The sequence below is a fragment of the Galeopterus variegatus genome, unplaced genomic scaffold, assembly GCF_000696425.1.
Source record: "Galeopterus variegatus unplaced genomic scaffold, G_variegatus-3.0.2 Scaffold4791, whole genome shotgun sequence".
Taxonomy (NCBI): domain Eukaryota; kingdom Metazoa; phylum Chordata; class Mammalia; order Dermoptera; family Cynocephalidae; genus Galeopterus; species Galeopterus variegatus.
In genome coordinates, this window is record NW_007730902.1 from 131,460 (window position 1) to 149,019 (window position 17,560).

A 17,560-nucleotide genomic window follows, 5' to 3' on the forward strand; every position below is an offset into this window, starting at 1 on the left:
CCAACAGAGGCTGGGATCACTGGCCCTTAATTAATAAGAAATAAAAACTCAGTACTTTAGGTCTCCTAAATGCTAAAGAAATGGCTTGATGTTCATTAAACCGGAGTGGTCTTAAGAGACAAGGGGTCCTGGGATCCACCAGCTGTTTAGAAGAATGATTTATCATTAACCTTGATGAAACAAAAACGCTGCCTCTGCCAGACATTCCCTGACATTCATCGGATCGATATTAAACAGCACCATACAACAGGTCAATGTGTTCAACTGTCCGGGAACATCAAGCAGCTCACTTATCCTGGCAAACATATCTGAAGACCTGCACAAGGTCATCATTAAGGCTTTCTGGATAGCTATTGTATGCCATAGGTAGCAATTTCTCTGAAGATTTTCAAACACAAAACTATCTCTGACATGTCCTAACTTGATGTTTGAATTCATCAGTGATTCAAACACTAGAGCAAACTCAAAACTCTTTCTTGAGGAATATCTGGCCTTGACCAGAGGAAAACTACAGGTGGCTGGCTGCCTAGGGTACTGATCTGGCTCTATAATTTTCATAATAAAGTCCTATCATTTGTGTGATCCTTTATATATCTGCCCTCAATCAGTACTATAGAAAACCTGTCTTCAGATAGTATAACATTAAACTATTCTAATACCTATGAAAAATCTGACTAACCTAAAATAAATCTGAAAAAGAGAGTCCAAGGCAGTGGTTTTCAAATGCTACTCAAACTAGTTGCATTAGAATTATATCAGACACCTGCTAAAAATAAAGATTCCTGTATATCATCTCAAATTGACTAACTCAGAAATTTCGGGAATAAAGCCCAACAATCTGTATTTTTAACAAAGACTTTATTTGACTCTTATGATTACTCAAATCAAAGAACACCAGTCTATGGTATTCAGAAGCCAGTCAGTCCTTGTGGCACCTGAGGCTCTTCTGTAGATGGGTTGCATTTAACCTCTGTAGATATTCACTACAACTTCATCATTCAAAGGATCAGCTTGATTATCATGTGTTTCAATGTTAAAATATCCTCTTTTATTCTGATGACTATCACAAAACAACTATGTGACTTCTGCTTCTGTCTTTGCCATAAAAAGGTTAAGAAGGACAATGCTAGTACAGCAGTCAGCATTGACACTTCTTCTAAGAAACAGTATAAATCCTCTTTCCTGACTATACTACTATGTTATTCTAATATCTCTACTTTTCCCTAGGTTGTCAGAAAGCCCAAAACCAAACTGATGCCTAACTATAGCCATCACTTCAAAACTCACAGTAAGCATATTTGTTTCCTTCCTTCTCTTTGATTTCTTTCTTCCTTTCGGTTACATTTCATTAATCAGTTTTGCAAGTTAAAAGGGAAAACAAACTCAAAGCTCTTTCAGGAAGAGGCAGTGTATGAAAATCTCAGCGAAAAAATTATAGCGGTTTTTATATTCTGATTTGGAAGAATCATCCGTATCCATCTGGAGATGGGCTTATTCTAATTTTCCCCCATATACTTGCCTGGACAGAAAGGCAAGTGTGTCTAGATTAGTCACAAGGCGTCCCCAGTCCCTAAGAGAGATGGTCACCGTTTCCAAACTAAAGTTTCTGGAACACTCTAATTAAATCAAATTCTTTGGACTATCAGAAAATCAAAATTAACTTTGAACCAGTTTGAAATCTATATTTCACTGCTAATCTGGACAGATGACTATACTTCAGTATTGTAAATTAGAAATATATGAAACCTACAGCATTGGCTGGAGTAGGTTGGCTGGAAGCCTGTACCAATTTGAAAGAACTTTCAAGTCGCTCCTTTCTACTTTCCGAAATCATTAGATTAGCCATTTCCGTTTGTAGATAGCCCCAATCAGATAAGCTACTGGTTGACTTTTTATTTATTGTTACTTATCCCTTTCACTGGAAAAAACTAGTTGATTACTTGTTTTGATTAAAGTAAAAAGTGGATTTGGAATTCTGTAGGCCCAAATGATAATTTTGTGATAAATAAAAGTGAGAGTGCTCATCAAAATTCTGAGAATTTCAATGTCCCTTTAAAGCTTTTGACTCAGAGATCTGTAGTAATAGAGAATTTAGAGCTTTTCAAAGTCTTTTTTGAGTCTGATTATGGCAGTCTGATATCTTGGGCCACACAGGAAAACCTAAATGAAAAAATGATAGAAATTCAGATAAAGGAAGTTTTTAGAAAATATTTCAGGGCCAAGTTTGAAATTAAAAGTTTAGCCCACATACTGATTTTTACCAAACAGAAATTTGTATATCTTTTTGGAGTAAAATGCCATGCAAATAAAGTTTTAAATTCTGTCTCCTTTGTCAGGGGTAAAGTATAGTTTTTCAGTCTTAAACTTAGAATAAGCAAAGTATCCAATTATTAAAGACAATCTTTCATAATCATAATTATATGATTTATATATAAACAATCAAAACTGATTAATGAAATGTAATTGAAAGGAAGAAAGAAATCAAAGAGAAGGAAGGAAACAAATATGCATAATTATATGAATTATAAATTTATAGCTTGATTTTATCTACTATGGATTTAAATCAATCTTATATTTTTAGCCTATAACATTAATATTAGCAATTCATGAACCAATTTTCATTACACATCACTGTTTAGTGTTGTCATGGTTATAATCAACAGCCTTATCCTAAACTAAGTAGAGATCAACATCAGTGATTGGGATGGTCAGAATAAACAAATCAACTGTTGGTCTGCATCATGTTCCATTTAGTGGAATGTATGAAGTAAACTAGATTGGGAAAAAAGAGAAAAATATAAGAGAATTAAATCATCTAACATAAATAGCACATTTTAAATTTATCTTCAGATTTTAAAAATACTTTAGTCATTTAAATATGCTATGACTAGAGTAATAAATTTCATAGAAAATATTGCCTCCTATTGGGAGGCATTTGTGTATATAGTATGTTCTTAGAGTCCCTAAGATTAGTTAAGAAGCAATACTAAGTAGCAGGTAATACCTTTTATTGGCCAATCGAATGTTGACAGATACACTTACAGAATATAAAAATGTGCCTTCTAGAAGCCAAAGAAAAAAAATTATTATTCCCTAAAAGCATGTGTTTCAATCTAGTTAGTACAATAAAGATATTATCAGAAGCTTGGCTTTGAGTCATGCAACTGGATTAGTGCTAGTATCATTTTCTATACACTTGGGAAAAAATTTATCCTTCATTGATACTATAACTATACTGGCAGTTCACTAATATAGAGATTAAGTTTATAGCAGCTCCCTTTACATCTGCTATTAACAATTTTAAAATCATAATGTGCTCCCTTCTAAACACTGTTTGCAAGTAAACTCACCAACTTCCTTTGTGCTTCTCTAAGTCATTTTGAAAAAAAACGAAACCTAAGAAAACTAAAACAGAGGTTAACTAAATTTCCTTTTTTATTAAAAATGAACAAATCAGAGCAATGCTTTCAATTTTCAAAGCGCAAACAGTCTCATTTAGATGAATGTCTAATAAAATTATCTAGTCAAATAATATTAATAGGTAAAAGTGTATGCAATGAAAACTATGCAAAAATACTAATGTCGATATTTTCAGATTATAAAAAGTTTACAGATTCTTTAAAGGGATTTGTTTTACCTCAAAGCCAAGGGTGAAAAGAATGACTACCACCAGTACATGTTTTAGGCTGTGCCATTGATGGATTTATTGTGAGTGGGAAAGGGATCTACTTAACAATAGAGAGAAAGCAAATGAACTGAAATCATTTTTACTGATCTAATTTTTATCAAGAGAAGTAAATGAAATGTATTTCCATTAGTTAAATACTTTTAAGTTGTTTTGATTAAAGAGAAAAATCCTATTTTAAAAATCAGGAAATATTTTATATACCAAAACTTGGGCAAAACCTCAGAGAGGTGTCTTACCTCCAGGAGGCACAGTTGTCTCACTCTAATTATTAAGAGCTTGAATTTTCACTTTTCTGAAAATGCAATTCAAAGGTCTAAAAAAAAGCCTATTAATTACCACAGGCCAGAAAGGAAAATAAATCAGACATAGCATTTCTCATTTCTCAACTAATTCTAAAGTATTTGACCAATTGCAAGCATATTTCTAGTCTGAAAATACATTACTGATAGTTCAAAAGGTATATAATTCTTAATATGTTTACCAAACAAAATGACTAAAGTAGTGAAATATAAAAATATAAAACATATTACAATATGCAAATGCCTACAGCAGATTCAGAAGACATGGAGAGCATTGATTCCAATGAACACTATTATACTACAGTAAGTATAAGTTATGTTCCCATGACCAGCATGATTTATTTCTGAAATATATTAAGTGATAAACACATATAACATTAACTTGTATATTAGACATTTTTGATATGTCCAGTATACCATGTATCTTCTTAAACAAATTATGTGCATATATGTATAAACACATATTATACACATATACATAGAGACATGTACATTTTACATCCCTACTTTTCCCAGTGAGTATTAGAAATTTCTTCAGTGAAGCAGACTTTTAAAGAAAAATTCAACAGAAAAAGAAAAACTTTCCTTTTGGATTGTAAAAATAACTAAACCTTCCCCATTATTCCAATACCTATAAAGACCTCTGTTTTCTGAACACATTAATTTATTTTAGATAGTTTCTTTTCCAGCAAAGAACAATTCAGTTTTATAAGAGTACTGAAAAATAATGCAAAATAATGGCAAACACTCACTTTTTGTCATGAGAATGTGACAATCTTGAACATATTCTTTCTAAATTGACTAATGTTCATCATTTGTTCTGCATCACTGTTTTCTTGCATTAAGCAAAAAATATGCATGAAAGAAACAACATTCACACTGAAAAAATATAGAGGATGGAAAAGAAAAAATTAGATTTGATCTCAGCCTTTTGGAACTGCAAAGGGAAAGAAAACAGTCCTCATGCCTGTCCTTAAAAGGGACAGAAGAAACTATCATCATCCATTCACTTCGGTGTGTATTCGCATTTTGTCTATTCTTATTATTTATCTATGTCATCTTTCCTATTTTCTCCTTTCCAATTAGACTGGAAGATCCTTGAGGTCCGGGATAGTTCTCAGCACTCAACACATATCTGTTGACCAAACACTGTTTAAGAGAATATGCCTCCCTGCCTTCTGGTTTACAGGTTCAAATTATTTTGAAAACTCGAAGGTGCTAGAAAAAATTTCCCTGTTATTCACTGCACAGAAATTGTTATGTTTGCTCAAATAAAAGATTTTCCAGAGTACAGATTTCTACGGGAAAAAAGGACATTTATCTATGATATATTTGCTATACCCACTCCTTTTTACCTGTGGATAATAATTTAAAAAATAGAACCTAATTACATTCCCGGCAAAGATTTGTTCAGATCCTCCTTTTTTATATATTCTCTTGGCATGATGTAGTTTCATTTCATAGTATTTACCATAGTTGTAATTTTATTATGTGTGTGATTATTTGATGAATGTTTCTTGCCCTCACTTGACTGTAAGCTCCCTGAAAGCAGATGCCACCTCTGTCTTGTTCACCTCCTAACTTACTATTTGACTGACATACGAAAAAAAAATTCAACAAAACTTCCCCAAAAGTAGCCCAGGCTAAATCAACTTATACAAGTCAGGCCCTTCAACATTCCACATACAAATTCTCAAAGAATATGCACCTGCACTCACTTAGAGGTTTATTTTGTTTTCAAAATAGATCTTGCAACTGCTATAGGGCTATGCTAAAAACGTATTTCTTAATTTCTTCTGCTATATATCCTATAATAATAAGCAACAGTATTTCCCCAAATGGAATCTAAACTATTAGCAATTTTCAAAATTCAAATTTAATTTAACAAAGTATATAAGAGAAATGAAAAGGTAGGTTCCAGAAACTAAGGGTGCATTTGCAATCACTGAGAATAATTTAAAGGACCCAATTTATGTTTAACTAGAAAAGGACATGCCAATCTAACCTATGTCCTCTTTTGTGATAGAGTTACTTGATATGTAGGTTTAGTAGCTTGGCCCAAATCCCTCACAGTGTATAAAAGACAAAACAGAAATGAGAGGGCTGGATAAAAATCCAGTTGGGTGGATTCAGATATGGTTAAACAGTTATACCTAATGAGTATTGGCTGATAAATGGATAGATATCCTTGGTTCATCCTTTGCTGATGTTTTCATCATAAAGACTCAGAAGCGTGTTTAACTAATTTAAAATAACAGTGGTGGGAAAGGGGTTGCCTAAGGGACGCATGCTTTGGAGTCCAAAAGACTTGAGTTTGAATCCCAGCTCCTAAAATTAACAATACCATCATCTTAGGCAAGATTTTTAACCTCTTTACAGTTTAGCTTTCTTATATATAAGACAAATAATAATACCTATTTTGCAGATAGAACTTGTATATGTTTGACATAGTATAAGTCCCTAGTGTTGTTCAGTGCATACATACAATAAGCACTCAATAAGTAATTGTTATTCTTATGATAACTGAATGTGTTAGAGGCCTTGATCGATGTGAAAGAGTAAAAGGTAAGCTTCCAGTACAGTGCATGATAGATACATGGTGTATTTGGGAGCTTTCACTGGGTTATGCTGAGGTAAGAACTGTTGGGAGACATTCTACAAAGGTCTCTTGTATTATCACACATCTTGTGAGCAGAGGCACAGACAGTCTCTGTTCCAGACTATATCTTTCAAGGGCATTTGTACAGTGAGCAGTGTAGGAAGATGAAGATAATAGCCCTCTCTAGCGCAAAGGGCAGGTTTCCAGATAGCCATGGAAGAAAGAGAGATACCTCCCTCAGAAGCACAGGGCTGGCATATTTACCTCCTTTTATAAAAGAATCAGATTTCCAAAGTTCAAGCCTCCTCTCCTGGAACACCACCTACTGTGTGTGTGGTTTTCACCTGTCCCTATTTACATTGCCTTGTGGAAACTGGGGCTCAGGTAACCACAAAAAATTTTGATACTCTGGCTACTGCTATTGCTATGAGTAATAAAGTGTCCTTTTTCTCTGACCCAAAGTCTTGAATCCTCTGCCAGCATCCATGATCCTATTAGCTTGCAAGTAGGTTGAAATTTCAGACCCTCCACAGTTCTTGACAACCTCCAGATCTCAGGGGCTTAGCATAGCACATGTTTATTTCTCAGTTTCCTTACATTTTGCTCACTTTGCATGTCAACCATTGGCTCATTGCAGGTCAGCTTAGCTCTACTCCACATATTCATCCTTTCGGGGATCCAGGCTAAAAGAGCAGCCCCCATCTGGGACATATCTGTTCTCACAGAATAGGGAAAAGATCATTGGGAAGGCCACACTATGACTTCTAAAATTTCTGCTTGGTCACAGTATACATTACTTTCACTTACACTCTACTGGTCAAAGCAAGTCACATTGATAAGCTTGATATCGATGGGATAGGGAAGTACTCTCTTTTCGACGAAGAGAAATGAAATATTATCATCCCATATGGAAAAACGCAGGGATGCATAATCTACTCAAAACGAAGAGGAGTGATGTACCACACATAGTATATACTTAGTTAATGATAGTTATGTTAGCATTAGTTATGTGAGGAAATGACATAACATAACTAGTTATATTAGGACAAAATCAAAAGTTTAAAAGAACTTTTCCACGTTTAAGAATGGTTTCTAATTGTTCTGCATTACACTTATAACAGAAAAGAATACACCAAAGTTTGATGGTTATTCTTTTTTCATCTTGACAATAGAAATGGACTCAATAACATTATACATAAATTGAAATAAGTGTAGTATAGTTGTATGTCTGTGTTCAAATATACATAGGGACACACAAACTTGAGAAAATTATTTTAAAGAGGAATAAAGAGAAACATTATTGCTACTACTAACAGAATAAATACATACATAATGAAAAGTTTTGACCAAACCATCATTTAATTGCATCTGAAGTTCCTAGAAGAATTCTTTAACAAGTATGTTTAGCATATCTCATGTTCTCTTTTGAATTTTTCTGTCATTTTTCTCAAAATCACCCCAAGAAACACAGGGTGCATAAAGGGTTATTGATGACTTTTCCTTGGGTTATTTTAGACATAATCAACCTATAAGACATCTTTTCATCAAGAAAACTCTTTGAACTTATTTCCTGTGCATTCTGCATGAAATAAACATGCTTTCCTTTGAGGTTAATGGGCAAATTAAATTTTCTAACTTAATGTACATGCCTAATTTCAAATCATTACTTATAATTTTGGGATTCTAAGAACTATGGTAATCAACTCCATTCTGACAAGTCTTTTTTTGCTATTTTCTCCTCAATTTAACAATTTCATGTGTTGTGATCCATTAACCACCTTTTTAAATCCATAACCATCCTTTTTTAAGTGGTTATGTTTCATTAACTGAGTATTTATTTAAATATCTGAGTATTTATCTATTATCATGTTATCTAATATTATTTAGGATATTCAAATATTTAACTATTCTTACCCACTTTTAATGTAGTGCTTTTAATTTAGTATTTGAATTTATATATTTAAACATAAATTTTAGCTATTTTCTGTATTATTTATATAAGATTACAAGTGCCAAGAAGTGCATACACAGCCAGCCACCAAAAAATAAAAATAAAAAAACCAACAAAAAAAGAAGTACACGCATTTGCACACATACACACTTTAAACATGCTTATTCATTCATTGTTGGATTCAATAAGTATTAATTGAATGAGTGAAATGATGAATTTTGACAAATACTAAATTTTAGCCATCCTCTTAAAGTAAATAAAATTGAGACAGACTTTTCTAAAATTTTTCCAAAAAGAAAATTAAATAAATAAAGGAAATATACTCCCTGTCCTTCAGCTTTTCACATCTCACCTCTACTTTCCAGTGTTATCCTTCATTTCATTCTTATCAACTATGTTCAAACAGCATTTACTCTGAGTTCTGTATCTTAATTATAAACAATTATTTGAAGCTTTAGCTATACATCAGCTAGGGCTGATGTATTTTTACCTTACAAATGCTATTCTCTTGAACTTCTTGCTGGAAGAATGTTAGTAACAGATGGTGGAGCTTCTTGAGATATAAAATGAGACTTTGCATATCAATGTAAATCTGACAAGTGACTTAATCACAAAAGACACCCTCTTTCAAAACACAATCAGCTAGGCAGCACTGATGAGCCCAGAGGAAAAAAGGTCATCTTAGATACAGAACTTTCTGTATTTTTCTCTATTCATTAATTAAGCAGGTTAGCAGTTAAGGCAGCTTTTCATTTATTTATAGTACTTAATCTGATTTCAGCTCCATTTTTAATGGGGGAAATAAAATAAGAAACCTATATTTATTCACCAAACTAATTTTCTTTCAAAGAGGATGTGGGCATCCATGTACTTAAGTAGAGGCTAAAAACTGATACAAAGCAGAACTTCAAAAATCATCTAGGTATGTCAAAAGTGCATCTAAGTATGGAGAGCTATAGGGGCAAGGGGATAGAGAGAATGACAAAAGTATCTCTGGGTAACATCAATTAAAGGTTTACATCTAGCAAAGAGATGTCTATGACCTTTGGATAATATTTAAAAGACATTATTGACATGTTTAGAAATTGGCTTTTTTTAATAGCAAAGCCTGATCACAAATCCTTATCCTTGAGTGTCTATTATATTTGCTGTTTTGGTTCAGATTTCAAGCACTTTGCTGTTACTGTACTTTGGGAAATTTCTCATTGGGGTAAAGAGAAGAAAAGATGAACAACAGTAATTTCAGCAAGAAGCCTGAGTGAGAGAGATGGAAATGAAAATAGGAACAACATAAGAGTCACATAAATATCTGGTAATTAGTTACAAAGATGGAAGCAAGTTTTAAAACAGCACGAAGGCAGTGGTTTGAGAACATTCAGATTAGAGCACAGAGGCAGGGAGAAGGAAGATTTTTGAGCCACAGAGATTAGAGAGTTAGAGCATCTCCTCCTCTTATGTATCCAGGTACTCTGCCCTGAGCTCTCTTGTGCTCTACCAGAGAGCTCAAGACTCCATCCTTGTGAGTTTGTCATGACCTGTTCTTGCCACCCTGAAACCTCCCTATTTTAATCTCCTCTTTGAGGAGAGTCTTAACTCTCCTTCGTATAATAACAATTTGCTAATCTTAAAAATTATTCTATGCTGAGAAAAATAATAGTAAAGTTTTAATATATTACTGTTTTTAAGATATGTACTGTTGGGAAAATACAGGAAAGTGGTCAGGGCCCCTCATGTGTTCAGAATCTTGCTGAGCATTTGATGTTAATATAAATGTGTGCCCAGGTGTCCCCTGGTTATCTAATGTAATGGAACATGTGCACCCAGGTGTCCTGGGTTATGGAATTAAGTATAAAGGACTAACAGCTCTGATACACAGTGCTTCTCAGGATGCTCTAGGAGATCACTAGGGCAGCTGCTCCTAGCTCTAAATAAAGCCTAAAAGTTTTTTACCCACAACTCCCAGGACCTTTTCCTATTACTAGCTCGTAGACCTGCATGTGAAGGGTTTGTGACCCAGTCTGTACAACAGGCTGGAGGGGTCTGTGAGCCCTAACCCTAGCTTTACATGTACATATTAACCAAAGGTTTCCCAGAGACACAAAGCCTTGAACCTAAAGAAGTTGTTGGGAAAACAGAATAATTTAATCAGGCTCTCTCGCCCACCCCTTAGGTCCAATTGGGGGTGGTGCAGCTCATTCTTTGTAAGCAAGTTGTGTGTAGGTGGAGTTAGTATGCATGGGTGGTGCCACCAGTTGGCTGGTGTTGACTGCCTCGGCATCTGCCCCACGCAGCCATGCTTTCCAGCCTATGACTTCCAAGAACCTGTTTGCCATTACCTAGCTCATAGACCTGCATGTGAGGGGTCTGGTGACCCAGCCTGACATGTGAGGGATCTGGAGACCCAGCCTGGCATGTGAAGGGTTTGTGACCCAGTCCAGAATGGGCTTGAGGGGTCTGTGAGCTCCAGACCCAGCCCTAGCATGACAGAAGTGAATTTCAAATTTTGGGCATTTCACATATAGTGATCGGTGTGTGGGAGATTCCGGTGTTTCCTAAATCAAATTGTATACACCTAACTGTACACTAGCCATGGCAGTATTTTACAAAATGTTCAAAGAACTGAAACTGCATTAGAAGAACCTCAAGCTATAGTTACCAACTGCAAACACAGTGGGAGATCTTCATATTAAAAAAAAATTATACTTCTATGTACACTATTGGTTGAAGGGAATTTTATGTAGATGAGATCCTTTTATTCACACTATCCTCATCCAATAAACTATTCATGTAATTATTAATATGTGAGTGCATCAGTCTGCTCAGGTTGCCATAATAAAATACCATAGACTAGGTGGCTTAAACAACAGAAATTATTTTCTCACAGTTCTGGAGGCTGAAAGCGTGGGTCAGGCACCTGCATGGCTGGGTCTTGGCTAGGGCCCTTTTCCTGGCTTGCAGACATCTGACTTCTCACTGTGTCTTCACATGGCCGACAGACCTCTGGTGCCTCTTCCTTTTCTCCTAAGGGCACCAATTCAGTCAGGAAGGGCCCCACCCTCATGACTGCATCTAAACCTAATTTCCTCTCAAAGACCCCATTTCCAAATACTATCACATTGGGAGTTAGGGCTTCATCATATGAACTCGGGAAGGACACAATTCAGTCCATAGCAGTGAGAGAACATTGCCCCATTTCATCAAAACATTTCTATAATAAAATGTACAAGCAGAAAATTTTTTTAAAAATATATGAACAATAAAATAATGTATTTATGTACGTGGGGAGATAAAAGGTGAGAAATAGGAATACAGTTATTACCAAAAAACTTCTTAAGTATTTTTTCCTAATAAGAAATTTCTGTGAATTTAAACTACCCTTGAGTATCTCTGTTCTTTGCCCTCATCTCTAAATTTCACTTTGGATCAACTTGAGTAGCAGTGCCAATCCCTTGCATGTGAAAACAACCATCTATCTAGGCTCCTCCAGGCCTTTGTTTGAAAACTCTTTATTTCGGTAGGTGAGCCTCAAGCTCTTATATTTCAAAAATAAGCATGACTACACTCCAATGCTATTCTCTGAAGCTGGTTGGTTTCTAAAATGTCTGAACTCATTATCCTCACATGGAGGCTTCTGATGCTGACATTTCTCAGCCCCTCACACGCACTGCTCAGTAATGGTGCTGTCACCCCAGGAGCTCCCCATGGGTCTTTAGGGCTCCAGATGAAAATAATCAACATAGGGAGCAACAAAACAGAGCAATTAACTGAAGGCGGCTGACCTTCAAAGAGACACAAACTTTGAAAAGTTTCTATCTGAAGTTCATTTTATTCCGAGTACAAGGTTCCTGTGAGTTTAAAAAAATGTGTAACTAAAATTCAACAATAGGAAAAGACAAGCATGAGGTATTGGATGAGCAAGACTAACTAAATCAAGCCGAGAAAAAGAACACCTGGTATATATTATTTGGGCTAAGGATTTATTTTGTTTTTCTTATTCCCCTAGCCCATTTTTCTGTTTGAAATAAAAGGCATGGAATTTATAGACTGAGTAATTACAGCAATTGTAGCTATGTTAGATCAAGACAACCCTCTGAGCTAGTTTAGCCACAAGAACTAAAATCAATCTCCCCAAGTATAACAGTAGCACAGTAGGTTACACTGTTGTAATTATGATCATCAAATACAGGCCCAGCAGCTAGGGGGTTCAAATCATAGCACATTTCTTACATATTTTATTCCAAACTGCTTCAGTTTAATCTAGACACTCATTAAAGTTTTGGGTGTCAGGCCCTGGGGTAGGTAAAGGGGACAAACAGAGATTATGAAGACATTTTCTATCTTCAGATAATCACTAACATAGAAAATATGAACTGGCACTACTGGGTGGGCACTTGTAGGGAAAATATAGGAAAATGGTCAGGGCCGTTCAGATTTCGGAATCTTGCCAAGCATTTGCTGTAAATATCCATGTGCGCCCCGGTGTTCCTTAGTTACTATCTAATGTAATTGCATATGGGCACCCAGGTGTCCTGGATATGGACCTAAGTATAAAGGACTAATGGCTCTGCTACACAGTGCTTCTCGGGACACACCAGGAGGCCACTAGGGTGGCTGCTCCTAACTCTGAACAAAGCCTATTAATTTTTTTACCCACAGTTCCCAGGACCTTTTCCTATTACCTAGCTCATGGACCTGTATGTGAAGGGTTTGTGGCCCAGTCTGTACAACAGGCTTGAGGGGTCTGTGAGCCCTAGCTCTAGCAATAATACAGCACTGCTCTGTCTACACAAGCAGTCAGCCAGCCACTGTCTTTAAATCAGTAATTGCAATACACGGAATAGTTCAGTAAGCATTGTACTGGGTGCTTTTTTACACTTAGAATTTCCTTGAATCAAATAGCCTGTCTCTATTATTCTTTCTAAAATCTAATAATTTTTTTTTATTCTGGAAAATAGCCAAGTCTTAACAGCTCCTGAACTGAATGCAAAGAGAAACCTCTGAAAATAAAAACCCACAAAATTTCCAGAAAAAATGGAAAAGAAAAAAGAGTAATCCAATTATTTTAATATTCTCTTGGAAAAGGAAACTTTCTAAGACAACAATATGTCTCTCTAGGGAATGCCATTGCTTTTACTATGGTGGTAGTTTTTACAATATAGCTTCTTCAGTTTTTATTTGAACATACATAAACTGCTTGAGTAAATAACAAATAATAAAATTCCTGCTTCCAGAGTTCAGGAAAATCATGTCGGTAGAAGTAATTGTAGGTGGGCTATTAATACTTTCTAATAAGAAATATATATTTAATTAAATATTCTTTTATTTCTCCCATTCAATTTTCTAATTAAAAATTCAATTCTGTAAATTCAGATGATTTATAGATCATCTGAAACTATGTTTTTCAGAACTCAACCACAAAAAGAAAAGACAGAGTATGTTTAAATGCATTACTTATAAAGTCAATAAAAATGAGACCATCTAATCTTTAGAATGAAATGTCTCTGGAGTTCCTCTACAACTACTAAACCAGCAATTAAACACACACACACACACACACACCTGTTCTTCAAGCATTCACATTATTGAGCTCTGTTTAAGTGCTGTATGAGAACAGATAAAACTGTGGGTGCCTGTAAGCCAGTGTTTCTCAAGCCATGGCCTGATATTTCATTAGAGCTGTATTAGTTTCACTTGGGAAATAATTGCTAAAATACAGCTTCCCAAAATCCACATAAGTCTTACTATATCAGAATATCAAGGAAGCCAGGAAATCTCTATTTTTAGCAAGCGCCTGAGGTGATTCTAATGCACACTAAAGTTTGAAAAACACTTCTATAACATTTGAGTTGTGGATAATAAGGATTCTGTTTAGAGAGCTTTAGAGTGGAATGAGAAGCTTTGGTTCCATCCCTCTTTCTATTTTCCCAGGATTTCTCTCTTCCCATAGGAATTTTTTTTACCCCTAGATTTCAGGCCCTCTGTACTAAATTGGACTTTGCCTTCTTAATATCCCACTGTCTTGATAAAATCAATATCTGGTAGTCCTATTATTGGCCCAAAGATTCCTGCCACCCTCATTTCTACTCTGCCCCTCTTCCACTGACATATCACATAGGCCTGTGCTCCACCTAAAAGGAACCCTTTCCTTGCCTCTGTTTCTCCTTGTCCTGTTTGCTTTGATTGAATCACTATCTGTTTTTAAGATGGAATCCATCTCGCCCTCTTCCTGGGAAGTGCCTCCTGCCTCGAGCGTCCTTCCAACTTCCACTAGCCACTATAAGCAAATTTTAGTCTCCTTTTTCCAAAGATGTCCTTCTTATATACTTTCCACTGACTTCTGAACCAGGAGACATCACTAGTGCTACGCTTATTCACAGAAAAGAAATTTGCTCATCCATTTAACAAGATGTTTAGGTGCCTATTATGAGTCAGGCAATGAACCAAAAAGACAAGTTCTCTGATCTCACAAAGCTTAATTTCTGTTGGAAGAGATAAAACAAAAGTAAGAAATTAAATGAAGAAATAAAATAAGAGTGATAACAGCCATTAAGAAAATAAAGCATTAATGACAGTGATAGCAGAAGTGTGTATCTGTGTTTTCCATTTTAGATTGGATGTACAGAAAAAAAACCTCTGAAGTAAGGAAAATAAGGAGCCAGCCACACAGAGATCTAAGGGAAAAGAACTGGAGGAAGAGGATCCAGCTAATACAAAAGACCTTTGGCCTGTTCCAGGAATTGAAAGAAAACCAGATAGGTGCAAACATAGAGAGGAGAGATGCAGGGGTCCCACAGAGTGAGGCCCCTTAAAGGCCATAGTCAAGTGAATCTGAGAAAGCTTCCTAGAGGAAGTTTTTAATTCTTAAAGCAACAAAGCCACTGAAGTGTTTCATGTAGGAGAGAGATCTGGTTTGAAGATAAGATATCTCCTGCTGCCACGTAGACCATGGAGTTTAGAAGGTGAAAAAGGGATGCACGTAGGGCAATTAGGAAGCTACTATGGTGAGATATGAGGACTTGGATTAGAGAGGCAGCAGTAGAGATGGAAGAAAGCAAATGAGTTTGGGACATTGGCGGTAGAGCTAATAGGCCTTGATAGTGGGCTGCAACTGCAGTTGGGGGAGATAAAAAGTGACATACCGAGGATGCATCCTAACTCTGTCGTGAGTGACTGGGTGGCTGATGGTGCTATCTACTGAAATGGAGGTAATCTAAGGAAGGGAATGGAGAGTTCATTTTAGACATGTTAAATTTGAGATGCTTACTAAACATCTAAGTATGAAAAGATCTGGAGATATAAATCGAGCACCAATGCATAAAAACAACACTTAAAGACATGGGATCAATTTTCTTAGGGAAGGCTTTAAATAAAGATAAACGTTCAGGATAGAGCCTGGGGCAAGCCAAAATTTAGAGGTCTGGCAGAGAAGGATGAAAATGTAAAAGAGGCCTAGAAAAAAATGACTGGTTGGCTGGGTTCTAGGAAGCTAAGCGAAGATTCTCAACATATTTTAAAGAGGAAGTGGTCAACCATATCAAATACTGCTGGAAGGCTGAGTAAGACTAATACTTGGAAGAGATCACTAGCTTTGGCAACATGAATGTAACCCTGACAATCCCTGAACCAAATGAATGAGTAATCTCTTCAAAGCCCAGGTATTTAGCTAAGCTGCAAAAGAAAATAATGGAAGAAAGGGTAGAATGGTAAAAAGGAAAAAGAAAAAGATGCAAAGAAAATCTTACTACACTTTCAGAATTTTAATAGCTCTTAATTTAAAATAAACTACAGTGAGACATACATGTTGTACAATTATGACATGCAACAGAATTTTTTTAAGTATACGAAATACTATCTGGCACACATTTTAAATCAATCTAAACACAGATCTTTATTAGCACAGGATAACCATTTTATTGCTCCTGATTCAGGAGAAACAAGATGATTTTTTTTAAAGACTTATAATTAATTATTTAACAAAGAATAGCCAAGCAAAGTCTACAAATACACTGCTCCTAGGTACTGCTCTTAGGAGAACTTATCACTCCTCCTTCTCTCATAGCAAAGCTGCCAAAAACCTGGTAATTAATATGAACCTCCCATTTGTTAAATAGTACAAATCACCCTTGTGATTTAAATTGCACTGAATTTGAATTTGCATAGGTTGCAAGTAGAAAATATTGAAGCCACATAAAATGATCACACTTAGTCTTAAAACAGAATACATTAATCTTTTCTGGCATTGCTCCCTACTGAAACCACAGAACTCAATGCAATTCTTCTGGTGAGTCACGCTGTAAAATTTCCAGTTGACTTAGCCACAGAGAGATGGCACCACATGAAACAGAGCCCACGTAAAGTTCAGAGAGAAGTGAACCTTCATGTCTTCAACCTTTGGCTTGGCTCTAACTTCAGATATATTACACCAAGACCAGGGCTAACTTCCAGAGCTCCAAAATATCAGCAAGTTGCAAGGGTGAATAAGGACTCTCCCATACTCCATAATTCTTAAACTGGTTCTCTAAATTACTGTACTTCCCAAGATCAGCATTTCTCAAAGTGTGGTTCTCAGGACACATTCACCTGACTATTGGTGCTTTTTTTTTTTTTTAATGTAAATCCCCAAGGCCAAAATCTTTGTGGTATGGACACAAGCATCTGCAATTTTAATAAGCTCCCCGAGTGTTTTCTAAACACAGTAAGGTCTGGGAACTGCTGTCCTAAGTTGTTTACTATGGGTTAATATTGAAGACCTTTGCAGGTTTGGGTTTTTTCACCTTTTCTTTCTTCATTTTCCAAATAATTTTAAACTTCACTGCCAGATTATCATTCCTAACTTACTATTTTAACTATTTCTCTATCATGCTCAAAAGCCTGCTATGGTGCTTCATAACCTACAGAATAATATCCAGACTTCTTTGTGTAATGTTCAAGGTCCTTGAACCTTCAATGGCTTCAGAATTTGCCCTTCCCATAGCTGAACTTCTAGCCAAACAAAATTGTTCAAATACCCAATACATACATGT